The 14615-nt window shown below is 48.0% G+C and overlaps 2 protein-coding genes across 10 annotated transcripts in view; one reads left to right on the top strand and one right to left on the bottom strand.

Annotated features, from left to right (window-relative positions):
• Positions 1-14597, bottom strand: part of SAMD4B (sterile alpha motif domain containing 4B) — a 43954-nt gene extending 29357 nt beyond the window's left edge. For 5 of the 9 annotated variants that reach the window (XM_065536608.2, XM_065536611.2, XM_074023492.1 and 2 more), the window contains exon 1: positions 14449-14597. The gene's annotated coding sequence lies outside the window, so the exon portion shown is untranslated. Of the gene's footprint in view, positions 1-1723; positions 1786-8306; positions 8409-14448 lie in introns of all 9 variants that reach the window. The other 4 variants (XM_065536609.2, XM_065536612.2, XM_065536607.2 and 1 more) reach the window with 2 other exon arrangements.
• Positions 13895-14615, top strand: part of LRFN1 (leucine rich repeat and fibronectin type III domain containing 1) — a 37602-nt gene continuing 36881 nt past the window's right edge. The window contains exon 1 of the mRNA XM_045378428.3: positions 13895-14080. The gene's annotated coding sequence lies outside the window, so the exon portion shown is untranslated. The remainder of the gene's footprint in view (positions 14081-14615) is intronic.

Here is a 14615-nt window from a genome sequence, read left to right as displayed (position 1 = left end):
CTGAACTTCCCTATGCTTGCTGAGGAGGGCTGTGGGGTGCATTAGGCAACAGCTGTGACTTGCCTCACAGATCCCCTGTGGGGCCCCTAAACAGATGGAACTGGCCTGGTTGCCAATCCCTTTGGATGTAAGAAGCAAGAAAGGTATGAGGGAAAATGAAACCTTGCTCCAAGTTAAACAAACATCCAGCAATTTTTTTTTTTTAAAGGGAAATCAGATGTCACCTCCCTGGCCTAAAATTCTCCAATGACTTCCCACTGCACTTAAATTAAATCTAAACAAGGTCAGTAGTGGCGGCTCTTGCCTGTAATCCCAGCACTTTGGGAGGCTAAGGCGGGTGGATCACTTGAGGTCAGGAGTTCAAGACCAGACTGGCCGAAGTGGCGAAACCCCATCTCTACTAAAAATACAAAAATTAGCCAGGCGTGCTAGTGCACACCTGTAATCCCAGTGACTTGGGGTGCTGAGGCATGAGAATCACTTGAAGCTGGGAGGTGGATGTTGCAGTCAGCCAAGATCACGGTATTGCACTCCAACCTGGGTGACAGGGCAAAACTCTGTCTCAGAAAAAAGAAAAAAAAAAAAAATCTAAACAAATTCCAAACTTCTTATCTTGGCCTACAGAGCCCTACAGGACTCCTGTGGCTACTCCAACCTCATCTTGTACCAAATTATTTCTTATTCAGTGGAATTGTCTTCCCCTAGAGGCTGACTCCTACTTGTTATTCAGGTCTCAGCTCACTGCCATTTCTTCAAAGACAGCTTCCCTGACCATCCAATCTCAGGAGTTTCTCCTCCAATTATATTAACACTATTTCATTCCTATATAATTTGGCACTCTCAGGTATCACCTTATTTATGTTTCTCTCTACTGACCAAAACGCAAGCCATACAGTCAGCCAGTGCCTACAACAGTGCCTGGCATGCAGAAGGTGCCCAATATATATTTATTGAATAAATAAATAGCTATAGAAAGTGAATGTGGGCCGGGCGCGGTGGCTCAAGCCTGTAATCCCAGCACTTTGGGAGGCTGAGACGGGTGGATCACGAGGTCAGGAGATCGAGACCATCCTGGCTAACACGGTGAAACCCCGTCTCTACTAAGAAATACAAAAAACTAGCCGGGCGAGGTGGCGGGCGCCTGTAGTCCCAGCTACTCGGGAGGCTGAGGCCGGAGAATGGCGTGAACCCGGGAGGCGGAGCTTGCAGTGAGCTGAGATCCGGCCACCGCACTCCAGCCTGGGCTACAGAGCGAGACTCCGTCTCAAAAAAAAAAAAAAAAAAAAAAAAAAGAAAGTGAATGTGGAAGCCACACTTGGGATTTCTACAGCCCTGGGGGGAAAGAAGATAGAAGGAACAGCTCATAGGATGGTAAAGGAATTTGAAAACCTTGTTTTAAGAAAAAAAAATTGAAGGCACTGAGGAGATTTCCTCTAGGGAAGAGAAGACTTAAGGGGAATGGCATAACTGACTTTGGATATCTGAAGAGGTAGCACACAGAAGATAAATTATATTTGTTCTTTTACTCTAGAGGAGAAAAGCAGGGTAGATGACTCTAAGGGAGTGACAACATGGGATATGGGAAATGTTGAAAGTCAAGAAAATTCAGTTCTAGTCCTGCCCCAAGCCACCGATTCACTTTGATCACGGAGCTAGTCTGTTCTCTTCTCTAGAATGTATGACAAGGAGCTGGACTGGGTGAGACATGACAAATAGGTTTTACCTCACAGGCTAACTCCAATCGATTGGTAGTTGGCTGCCTGGAGCACTGCGATGAGAAGAATCCTGAAGAAATGAATGGGAATATCCATTAACGGGGAATGATTAATAAATTGGGGCAGATCCCACATTGTATGATATAACATATCTATTAAAAACACGCCTAATCTGGCCAGGCGCGGTGGCTCACTCCTGTAATTCTAGCACTTTGGGACGCTGAGGCAGGCAGATCACTTGAGGTCAGGAGTTCGAGACCAGCCTGGCCAAGGTGGCGAAACTCCATCTCTGCTAAAAATGCAAAAATTAGCCGGGTGTGGTGGCGGGCACCTGTAGTCCCAGCTACTTGGGAAGCTGAGGCAGGAGAAACACTTGAACCCGGGAGGTGGAGGGTGCAGTGAGTCGAGATTATGCCATTGCACTCCAGCCTGGGTGACAGAGCGAGACTCCATCTCAAAAAGAAGAAAAGGAGGCCGGGCGCGGTGGCTCAAGCCTGTAATCCCAGCACTTTGGGAGGCCGAGACGGGCGGATCACTAGGTCAGGAGATCGAGACCATCCTGGTTAACACGGTGAAACCCCGTCTCTACTAAAAAATACAAAAAACTAGCCGGCCGAGGTGGCGGACGCCTGTAGTCCCAGCTACTCGGGAGGCGGAGGCAGGAGAATGGCGTGAACCCGGGAGGCGGAGCTTGCAGTGAGCTGAGATCCGGCCACTGCACTCCAGCCTGGGTGACAGCGCGAGACTCCGTCTCAAAAAAAAAAAAAAAAAAAAAAAAGAAGAAAAGGAAACAAAAAACAAAGCTATATACAATGTTTGATCTGTAATTACTTGGAGGGGTATCCACAAGCTACACAGTAATATGTACAATATAATGCCATTTTTTAAATTAAAAGAAGCCACATACAAAACCCCTTATATATCTTATATATGAATATCTATGTCTGTATGTGTATAAATGTATAGAAGAATACACCCTCAGCTGCCAACACTATCTTGGAGAAACAGGGGGATTATTAACACTATCTTTATATAACTTTGTACTATTTCACTAGCTGCAAGTGAATACATATTGCTTTTGTAATTTTTAAAAAAGAATTTAATGAAAAACAATTTTAAGGCAGCATACTTCCTGACTCAGTGAGAAAGAGTGCTGTGATTAATTATCAATGTTTGCCCTGGATGCAGGGTGGATGAGTGGTAGCTCACGCGCCTAAAAAAAATTGGTTTTCCTTCCCAGCTCCAGCATTTTGTGGCTTTCAGTCCCAAGGAGGCAGCAGCTGCCTCAACATAAGGAAGAATTTTAAAATAACGCATCTGTCCAAGAATGGAACTGGCTGCCATGTGAGGAGGTAATAAGCTCCCTGGCTGCTGGAAGTGGTCAAGCGGAGGCTGGATGAACATCCCTTGGGAGTGGGAGGGATTCCTTCACTGGGTGGCAACTCATAAGATAGAAGGACATGTTACTATTTCAGAGGGAACATTTGTGACGGGAGGTTTGATATGCCAACAGCATTTACAGCAAAAAAACGACCAAATCCACAAACAGACCAAAGTTGTGCACACTCTTTCCCATAAATTCTTTTACTGGGTTGTTACTTTTCCTAAGCAATAGCACTGTTCCCCCACTTCCATCCACCCAATAAGCTGCTGACTAAACATTAATCCAGCTTTTCCCCCCAGGCCAAATGATAGAAGCAAAGCTTTGGGACATAATGGGGTCTCAAACATGATGCTTAGAAGGCCAGGCTTTGAACAAAGCAGGCCAACTGGGACTATGGTGAGTTGGAAAGTCCACACCCGGTCTAAAGGGAGAAGTCACTATCCACCTCTTACCAACTGTTACCATGAAGGAATGTGGGTCCAGTATTGTTACGTCTTAGTTGTTTTTTTTTTTCCCCGCTAAAGAGGAGCTAGATGTCTGGATTTTAAAGTAAAATCCCCCTATTTTCAAATGTGGGAAACGAATCACATTAGAACAACAGTGAATGACTACACAGAAGAAAACATACCTGTGGTCCTTGGAACAGATGAGCACAAACTAGAAAAAGACCAGAAGTCTGCTAACTACCCCTCCCTTGGGCCTCTCTGGTTTATACCTTCAAGCCACCCCACTGCTCAGGGAATATGACTAGTGGAGAAGATCTAGTGATGGACGATGATTCTGACAGTCTTCAGTAAACACTGGAGGCTTTAGTGAAACAGTTACTTTTAAGATTTCACTGTTAAAAAAAATCATCCCTGGCCGGGCGCGGTGGCTCAAGCCTGTAATCCCAGCACTTTGGGAGGCCGAGACGGGCGGATCACGAGGTCAGGAGATCGAGACCATCCTGGCTAACACAATGAAACCCCGTCTCTACTAAAAATACAAAAAAATTAGCCGGGCGAGGTGGCGGGCGCCTGTAGTCCCAGCTACTCGGGAGGCTGAGGCAGGAGAATGGCGTAAACCCGGGAGGCGGAGCTTGCAGTGAGCCGAGATAGCGCCACTGCACTCCAGCCTGGGCGACAGAGCGAGACTCCGTCTCAAAAAAAAAAAAAAAAAAAAAAAAAAAAATCATCCCTGAAGGAAGGGTTCCTATGTCTTCTGGATGAGAGAAGGATGTTTTGTGTTTGGTCTAGATGTTAACTGGAGAGGACTGGATGGCCCTCTTCCACTGAAGGGCCAGAGGCCGCCTGCTACTTTCTATCCCATGTGCTTGGCTGGAGTGACAGAGGGAGATCTGTGTGAGACATCTCACTGTGGCAGCATCTTACTGTATCCACTTCCATCTTCTAGTATCAACACCCTGGGTTCCCCTTGGAGAAGGAACTGTCTTTCTTGGCTCCAGAAGTGGACATGGGGTAAAGCCTGGCCAAGGATAGTCCTCTCTGGATTTTTGCTGGAACTACTAAGGAAAATAAGTCACTGGTTAGGGTTGCTCAGATTATACATCGTCTCATGATGTCACCAGTTGCCACCTCTTCTATTTCATGGTGGAAGCCTGCTTCAGAATGAAACTAACACAGGTAACAGTAGAGTCAAGAGATGGGGGAGGGGGAAAGGGAGGTCTGTTCACATGATTTAAAACCTAGATGCAGCTAGCCTGAAGCCTCCCCCTTGTGGCCCACTCTTTTCAGTTACATAGACGAATAAATTCCTTTTTGACTTAGGCCAGTTTGAGTTGGGTTTCAGTTAAAATTGAAAGAGCCTTGACAATTCCCATGCAAAACAGAATTCACCACTGGTCTGGTCTCTTTGTCCTCATGTTACCAAAAATGACTCCTTGCCTTTGAGGAAAGACACAAGAGGGGGACCTCTATAACAAAAGTCTCTCCAACAGCCCAGCAATATTGCTGCCATACTTGAAGAGGTCCAAGTGATCTTCTTGGGAAGCCCCTACCACCCTCCAGAGGTGGCAAACGAAGTTAACAAAATGGCTAAGAAGGCTGGGCGCAGTGGCTCACGCCTATAATCCCAGCACTTTGGGAGGCCTGGCCAGGTGGATCGCTTGAGCTCAGGAGTTCGAGACCAGCCTGGGCAACATAGTGAAACCTTGTCTCTACAAAAATTACAAAAAAATTAGCCGGGTGTGGTGGCGTGCACTTGTAATCCCAGCTACTTGGGAGCCTGAGGCAGGAGAATCACTTGAGCCCAGGAGGCAGAGGTTGCAGTGAGCCAAGATCGTGCCACTGCACTCCAGTCCAGCCTGGGCAACAGAGTGAGACCCTGTCTCAAAACAAAACAAAACAAAACAAAAAAAAGCTAAAAGCTCCAGACCAGCCTGGGCAACATGGCAAAACCCTGTATCTACAAAAATTAGCTAGGCATGGTGGCGTGCACCTGCAGTCCCAGCTACTCAGGAGGCTGAGGTGGGAGGATCACTTGAGTTCTGGAGGTCAAGGCTGCAGTGAGCTGAGATTGTGCCACTGTACTCCCACCTGGAGAAAGGCCAGGTGAGGTGGCTCACACCTGTAATCCCAGCACTTTGGGAGGCCGAGGCGGGCGGATCTCCTGAGGTCAAGGGTTCGAAACCAGTCTGGCCAACACGGTGAAAACCTGTCTCTACTAAAAACACAAAAAATTAGCTGGGCATGGTGGCAGGCGCCTGTAATCCCAGCTCTTCAGGAGGCTTAGGCAGGAGAATTGCTTCAACCCAGGAGGTGGAGGTTGCAGTGGGCTGAGATCGCGCCACTGCACTCCAGCCTGGGTGACAAGAGTGAGACTTTGTCTCAAAAAAAAAAAAAAAAAAAAAAAAGTTAAGATATTCCAGGGCAAACTGCCCTCTGGGCTTCTTCTCTGGCCCCAGTGAGAAAAGGCCCATATGCCCATAAACAGCGCCTCTGGAGGCCAGCTCTCTTCATTCAGAAGCAGAATGTGGAGTCAGACCTGGCTTAAATCCTGGTTCTCTGTTATACTTACTTGCTGTATTGACTATGGCAAGTAACTCTGTTTCTTCCTCAATGAAGCTTGTTAGAAGAATTAAATGAAACAATGTATTTAAAAATAACTAGCATGATGCTTTTTCCCTCCGCTATACTTCATTTCAATAGCAATCATGATGTTTAGCATGTCTTCATACATCATACATTGTCAGGCCCTTTGCTAACAGCTTTCCACAGATAAGCACATTTGATTCCCAAAACTCTATTTTAAAAATATATTACATACATATACGAATATATTGTCATTTTACAGATGGAGAAACTGAGGCACAGAGCAGTCACTTTGCCCAAGACTGCACACTAAGCTGAGATTTTCAAGGCCAGGCAGTCTGGCTTCAGAGTTCTTGCTTGCTCTTAACAATGCAACGAAGCTGGGCATGGTGGCTCACACCTGTAATCCCAGCACTTTGGGAGGCTGAGGTGTGGGCCCAGTGAGACCAGCCTGGGCAACATGATAAAAGTTGGGCCTAAGGGCCCTTTAATATCAACATCTCTGGATAAATAAGGGGATCCTATCTGCCTTTTTACCCATTCCTACTTCTTTTTACAGCACGACCTAGGCCTTTGAGGAACTGACACTTCATGAACAAGGTAACAGGCTAGTTACCTAGGGTTAACTCACTTTCATAACCTGAGAAGAGACTATCAGAAGCCAAGGGAGCCCAACTTCTAAGAACCAACCATTACTTCCAGAAACTCCTGAAATATGTACACAAAATATGTATACCACTGCATTAGCAGAGAATGAGCTTTTTGTATGAATGGTGCTGGGGAAGGGAGGGAGAGGAGAGGAGAAGCCAGGCAGGGCCTCCTGGAAGATAAGCACAGTATGGGGAGCTCTGGGAAACTCTGCAATAGAGAGGAAGCTAGTGTTCTTCCTCCCACTCCTAAATGTCTTGACACCCCTTCCCCTGAAAAGTTTATCCTGTGCTTCCTTTCCCTTCTTTTTTTTTTTTTTTGAGACGGAGTCTCACTGTGCTGCCCAGGCTGGAGTGCAGTGGCTGGATCTCAGCTCACTGCAAGCTCCGCCTCCCGGGTTCACGCCATTCTCCTGCCTCAGCCTCCCAAGTAGCTGGGACTACAGGCGCCCGCCACCACGCCCGGCTAGTTTTTTGTATTTTTTAGTAGAGACGGGGTTTCACCGTGTTAGCCAGGATGGTCTCGATCTCCTGACCTCCTGATCCGCCCGTCTCGGCCTCCCAAAGTGCTGGGATTACAGGCTTGAGCCACCGCGCCCGGCCCCCTTTCCCTTCTTAACGCTTGTTTTCTCTCACTTAGGAATGTAATCAACTCCTATAGATTCAATTATCACCTCTCTGTGGACAACTGAGACATTTTTTGAGTCATCTTTGACTTCTTCCATTTCCCAAAGACCCAGTCATTAGGTCTTGATATTTCCTTTTTCTTAATGTCAGCTACACATGCCTTCCTTACCTTTCCCCAAACCTATGTGGCTCTAGAACCAGACTGCCGGGTTGGAAATATAAGCCTGCCACTTACTACCTGTGTAATTTTGGGCAAGTGATTTCACCTTGCTGTGCCTGTTTTGTCATCTGTAATGTGGGTGTAATAATAGTACCTATTGAGGAGGAAGACGGAAAATAATAATAGTGCCTACTCTCATAGAGTTGTGAGGCATAAATGACTTGGCTATTATTACTATCCTAGATTCCTCTCTTTCCCTAATCCTATCATCAAGTCCTGTTTTCTGTACACCCAAAATATATCTGCTTCTCTCCATCTTCACTACCACCACCACATTTATGTCACCATTTCTCATCTGGACAAAGGGATTGTCTCCCAACTTTCCTTCCTGATTCTGTCCTGACCCTCTGTTTTCCTCCCAGAAACCAAAGTGAGCTTTCTAAAAAGAATTAATCAGATCATGTCACTGTCTTGCTTTCAAAAACTCCCTTCTAATAGTTTCCCAATCACCTTAAATGAAAATAGAAACTCCTCACTGTGGCCCTTAGGCCCCAAGTGATCTGGCTTCTGTCAGCCTTTCCAACCCCTCGCCCCTCTCCCTCACTTAGGCTTTAGCCACACTGGTCCTTGTTATTCCCTGAACACATCGCAGGGCTTTTGCACCTGCTGACCCCTCTGCCTGAAATGCTATTCCCCAGACCGTCACAAGGTTGGTTTCCTCTCATCAATCAGATCTGGGCTCACCTGTGCCCCATTCTGCCTCATTTCACCAGTAGGAACGAGTCTATGATATCATCATTAAGAGATGTTTCTTCAAAGGCTGCAGCTCTTCCAAAAACACCTAGACTATAAGACCCATGAGAGAAGGGAAGATTATAGCTATATCATTCATTGCTACATCTCCAATTCTACCATAGCACATGGTACATAGCAGGCCCTCAATAAATATCTGTAATAAATTTCCCCACCTTGCAGAGGTCCTTTTTCTGCATGTAGCAATGCTTAGATTAGAATGTTCCACTCCCAGATCTTCCTACAACTGGTGCCTTCTCATCTTTCTGGTTATCAGGCTCAACTGTCACCTCCCAAAAGAGGCCTCTTCTGATCCCCCTGTCTACAGTGGCCACTCCCACCCTCTCTTTCACACTGTTTTATTTTCTTCATAGCATGAATCACACTCTGATTTCTTTGTGTTTCACTCCCCCCATCAGAATATAAATTCCATGAATTTCAGGACCTTGAATGTTTTATTCACTGCTCTGTCTCCAGTACCTAGAACAGTGCCTCCATGCATTGTTTAATGAATGAGTGCAGGCTGGAGATATTTGAGACTTGCATACTCCATACACTGCTGTTCTGTAACTTGCCCTGAACCTGCTTCTGTTCAACAAGTTTACACTAAAACAAACAAAACTCCACTCACAGCAACCCTACTTAACTCTCTTCCAAAGTTCTGTGTCTTGGAAACCTAAAACGGCGGTGAGGGTATTGCCAGTACTCCTGGATTCTGCTTCCCCGAGGCCACCATCAAGCCAGGCTGATCACCTCATATCACCCGTGATATCCCAAAGCAAAGTGTGGTTGAGTCGGACCAGCCATAAGCTCTCTCTAGACCCAAACCATCACAGAGCAGATGATGACCGGGGCTGGGGGACAGTGGGGAGGCAGACTGCCATCCATGCTTAGAAAGTTCATGGGATGGAATCACAGGCCTATTTGACTCAGCAAGCCAGAGACTGAGTTGCAGGGTACAGAACCCAAAATATGTTTCTAAGGATCTTCTGGCATAATCTCACATCTATTCAAGGAAGAAACTATTTTCAAACTGGGACTCTCAAGAAAGAGTTCTCTTTCCACTAAGGCTTTCCAAGGAGGTAGGGTTAAAACCTAGGGCTGCTGAGGACCATCTTTGTTACCCAAAGCAGAAGCTTGTTGAAGATGAAGCTAACTCAGTGGAGAAATGGGAGGAGATGTCTGAGAAAATTATTTGAACACCTGGATGCAGTAGGCCTGAAGCCAACCTAGCTCTGGACTTTCCAGTAACAAGAGCCAATTAATCCCCCGCTTTTTTCCTTAAACTACTTTGAGTTAAGGTTCTATCACTTTATGTTTTTAAGAGTTCTGGCTACGAGTTTTTTTTTTCTTTTTTTTTTTTTCTTCTAACATTGCAATTACGGGCAAGGCATTGTTCTAAGTACTTTACATGTATTAACTTATTTAATCCTCATAACAATTCTATGAAGTAGAGTATCATTACTTCCTTCATTTTTTTTTTTTTTTTTTTTTTTTTTTAGCTGTGGAAACTAAAAGACCAGAGAAGTAACTCGTCCTAGGGCACAAAACTGGTGAGTGGTAACTTGGGACACAAATCCTGTCCAGACCCAGGGTCTGCATACCTAACAACTACAACCCCATTGCAGCCAAACCTATCTTAACTAAAAATTCAACTTTTTGACCCAAGGCACTACCATCTTGGAATGGACAGTGCCCACAGACCTTCTATTAGTCCCACCTGTCCTTAATCTCATCATATGCAAAATGAGGATAATGGTAGTTTACCTACCTCATAGGGTTCCTATGAATACCTGTAAAGTGCTTAAACAGTGCCTGTCAGTTAGCAAGCATTCAAAAACCAGTGGTCATTATTATTACTACTCTGTAGGTCACTAAAGTGCAGTTGGCAAATACAATGCAAATAGAGGAAATCTGTCTTCTTTCATCTCTATCTTTTGGGTGAAGAGAAGAGATACCATGCGTGACAGATCAGGAGGCTTTCTTGTCTTTGATCCATTGCTTAAGCTGTTTCCTCTGCCTCTAAGGCACCATGATTGTCCCAACTCCCAGGGAACACTATCCAGCCCAAATACCACCTTTTCTGTGAAGTTTCCAAATAAAGGGCTCCCTCTCACCGCTGAATTTCTACAGCATATAATTTGTACCTCATTTTCTGCTCTGTACATGCCCAAGCCCCCTACTGGTATTATGAGTTCCCTGAAGGCAGTATTTACCCTGGGGTCTCTGTTTCCCCTTCTGGGCCCTAGAGAGAAACAGAATCCCTTGAAAAAAGTTCAGAGCTCTGTGGAGGCCCCAGACTTAGCAGCTGATAGGGGCTGTTAAGAGAAGTCAACCAGGACGGGGTGAGGCAGGTCACCAGGCAAAGGACTTGGGGTAGCTCAGAATCAGGAAACAACACAAAGTAAGTCCCAAAGACAGGAGCAAGTATGGCAGGGGGAAAGGCAAAGGGTGCTGTGTGGAGATAAAAAGGGAGGTGAGAGGAGAGGAGGGGGCAGGGAGAGTGTGCTAAACCTGAATGAGGAGTGAGATCTGAGAAACTTGGAGATTTCTGGCCCAATGCAGAAGGAAGAGCTGCTTATTCTCTAGTGATTTCCAGTAACTTATAAAGGGTAGATTCCACCTTGTGGGATTCAAAGAACAAGACACGTCGCGTACTTTCAGAGTTCCTAGTCCAGTAAGGGTGAGTGGGCAAGTACATTAAAAACTACAAGGTTGAAGGTGAGCGGTGTTCTAAGAGGTACAATGGGGGTGGAGGGGTCTGGGCAGTAAGACACAGAATGAAAAGACCTCCTGAGGGTGCCTCAAGGGGAGGATGCCTATGTGGAGAAACGGATGGACAAGAAGAGATGGACATGTGTGTTCAAAGAAGAGCAATTTAAAGAAGCACCAAAGGCTGGGAGTGGGCTGCAGGGATAGCCAGAAAGAGAAAGCACCGAGGAAGATCTGAAAAGAAACCATTCAAAAGTAGAATGGGAAATAACTGCTCAGAGGATGGAGTAACCTTGTGAAGAAGCCAAGATCCTTTCAAGGTAGGTAAGAAATCTTTCTGGAGGATGGGTACTTTGTAAAGGGGATTCCTGGGAAACAGGAAAATAGCAGTGAGCAGTAGGGCACAGAGGCACACCCTGAGGCATCTTTCAGGGGGTTTTTGTGGGGAAAAGGAAATCCTCTTAAAGGGCACAGGTTCTTTTTTTTTTTTTTTTTTTTTTTTTTTTTTTGAGACGGAGTCTCGCTCTGTCACCCAGGCTGGAGTGCAGTGGCCGGATCTCAGCTCACTGCAAGCTCCGCCTCCCGGGTTCACGCCATTCTCCGGCCTCAGCCTCCCAAGTAGCTGGGACTACAGGCGCCCGCCACCTCGCCCGGCTAGTTTTTTTTTGTATTTCTTAATAGAGACGGGGTTTCACCGTGTTAGCCAGGATGGTCTCGATCTCCTGACCTCGTGATCCGCCCGTCTCGGCCTCCCAAAGTGCTGGGATTACAGGCTTGAGCCACCGCGCCCGGCCGGCACAGGTTCTTAAACTTGTGTGTGCATCAAAATGACCAGGATTGTTTGTTAAAAACTCTGATTGCTGGGCCCTGCTCCCAGGTTTTCTGATTCAGTAGATCTGAGTAGGACTCAAGAATGTGTATTTCTAACAAATGTGGTTGCTGCTGGGCCAGGAACCACACTTTGAGAACCACTGCTATAGTGGAAGGGATTCTTTGGTGAGGAGGCCCTCAAAGGGGAGAAGGAAGAAGGCTTCTCAAAGGGAAATCGGGAAAATCCTGTCTCTAGGGAGGGTGTTAAGTGTCTCTTGATCTTGAAAGGGAAGAGGGGTCTATGAGGATGGGACCTGAGAAAAATGGTCTGAAAGAAAGGTCTTGGAGCATTGGGATTTCAAGGGGGTGGGGAAAGGTGTCTCTCAAGAATCTTTACAAGGAAACATAGAGGCTCTTGAGTGACGAGTCTGGAGAATGTTGGGGGCCTCTGAAGGGATACTAGGAAAAGGGGGCCCCCTGAGAAAGGTCTCTGAGTTGACTTCAGAGGAAAGAGAATGGGGAAATGAGATGGTGTAAATAGGAATTCTAAAGCGAGGGGGTAAATTTGATAGGGTACTGAATAACGTTTCTTGGGGATGTCAGAAGTGGAATCTGAGGGAAAGTTCTGAGGAAGTCTCAGGAAGCGCTAAGGAGTGGGTGGTTGATGGAGGGCAATTTGTAAGAAAATTATCTAAAGAGTGTCTGAGGAAGGTGTGGTCTTCTGAGACTGGTCCTGGAGTGGGATGACAGAGTGATCTTTTTAGGAAAAACTCTTCAGAGATCTCAGTTGAGGAGAAACCTTAGTAAAGTCTCCAAAAGAGTACATGGGGAAGGCGGGGTCTTCTGAGTGTCAGAGGAGTGGGTTTTTCAGAAAGAATTCTAGGACTTTCTCAGAGCAGGAGCTCAGAGGGTTATTTTGGGGGGAAATTAGGTGTGTGTGAGGGTCTTCTTCAGGGGATTCTAGAGGATTTAGGGGACCTGCGTGAGCAAGTTCAGGGAGTGACATCTCCAGAAAAGTCCCTTAGTAAGGCAGAAGTATTGATTCAAGGGGTTCTGGGGGTGTCAGGAAGGTCTTGGAGGGATTTCAAGAACAACATCAGGAGGGTTCCAGGGGTTTGCTGGAGTCTCTAAGCTGTGTGTGTGTGTGTGTGTGTGGCGGGGGGGCGGGTCCTGAAAACCTGCATCTCAGAGGGGTCACCAAGAGAATCTTACGGTCTTACAGGGGTTGTGAGGAGGATCTTTAGAAAATTCCTCTAAAACCGGTCTGCAAGGGGGGATTCTGAAGTGTAAGTGAAGGGGAGTTCTAGGGGATCTGAGAGATAAACCATGAGGAAAGTTTTCAGGATCCTTAAACCATTTTTGGAGCGTGTGATGTGGGGGACTGGAAAATATGTGGAGTATGTAAAAGGGGTTTTGGAAGAAGCTTTTGAAATATGAAATTGAGAGTCCTCTGGAGATTTCAGGCAATCGCTGGAGACTTTAAGAATGAATGGGGGTGGGGAAGGGGGTCCCGGGGAAGATGGTTGGGCTACCTGAGGGTGATCTCTAGGGCATTTCAGGGTGGTGAGACCAGGGGGAGACAGGAGGCCTCTGGGGGAGACTTTTGGGATCTGTGGAAAGATCCAGAGGGATACGTGAAGGGGGAGTGTGTATTAGAGAAGGTTGCAATATGGTGGGGAGTGGGATGGGGTCTTCCAGGTGAGTTTTCGGGATCTGGGGGCATTTCAGAAAGTCTGTGAGGAAGATTTATTTTGGGGATATGGGAAGGAGATCTTCAGGGAAGATGATCAGGGTTCTTCGGGGGCATTCTGAAGGACTTCTGGGAGGGGGACTCAGAAATGCAGGGGGTATGAGCGGAAAATCTCCAAGGAGGTTTCTGGAATGGGGTAAGTAGGAGGGAAAATTCTTAGGATCTGGGAGGGGGAAGTCGGGTGAGCCTGTTGGGCTGTGAGAGGCAGGGCTCTGGGGGAGAGTTCTGGAACGGACAGGGGTCCGGAGGGAGCCTTGGGGAGGTGTGCAGAGCTCGTGAGGAAGGCTCCTGGAGCAGCTATGAGAGCCACGCTGTGGAATGGACGAGGAATGGCCTCCGAGGACTATTTCTGGAGACAGGAGGACGACGGGGGCTTCGGGGCCAAAGAGTGGGGGTCTGCAAGGAAGGCTGCCGAGACCCTCGAAGGGCTCGGGGAGGCGGCTCCACGGGAGAGGTGGGTTCTGCAGGGACCATTCGGGGCGCACACGGGGGCTCGGCAGGGTTTCCGGGGCTCTCCGAGGAGGATGTGCGTGGGGTCCTGAGGAGGGGCCCCCGGCCCGGCCCTTCGGCAATCCCGAGGGCACGGGGAGGATTTCGGAGAGAAGCTTCTGCCAGGGCCCAGGAGGGAGACTGGGGACGGGCGCGGGGCTTCTCCCGTGGGCCCGACCCCCGAAGCCCGCGCTCCGCACCCGCCCGCCGCCGCCGCCCGCGGTTCGGGGTCCCTGAGGGGGCGGGGCCGCCCGCGCGGCCTGGGTCGCCCTGAGGGGAGCCCCGCGCACCCTGACCCGCCGCCGCCCCGCGCCGGCCCGGCCCGAGACTCACCGCCTCGGCCTTCGCCACCACCGCCGCCGCTCGGGCCTCCTCAGGCCACCGCTGCCGCCGTCGCCCCCTCTCGGGCCCGCAAGCTCCCCTCCCTCCTCCCGCACCGACCACCGCCGCCGCCGCCGCCGCCGCCGCCGTCGCGCTGCGTCACCGCGCCGTGCGTCACC

This window comes from Macaca fascicularis, chromosome 19, assembly GCF_037993035.2.
Source record: "Macaca fascicularis isolate 582-1 chromosome 19, T2T-MFA8v1.1".
Taxonomy (NCBI): domain Eukaryota; kingdom Metazoa; phylum Chordata; class Mammalia; order Primates; family Cercopithecidae; genus Macaca; species Macaca fascicularis.
The sequence above is the reverse complement of the archived record's forward strand: the minus strand, read 5'-3'. Positions and strand labels throughout refer to the sequence as shown.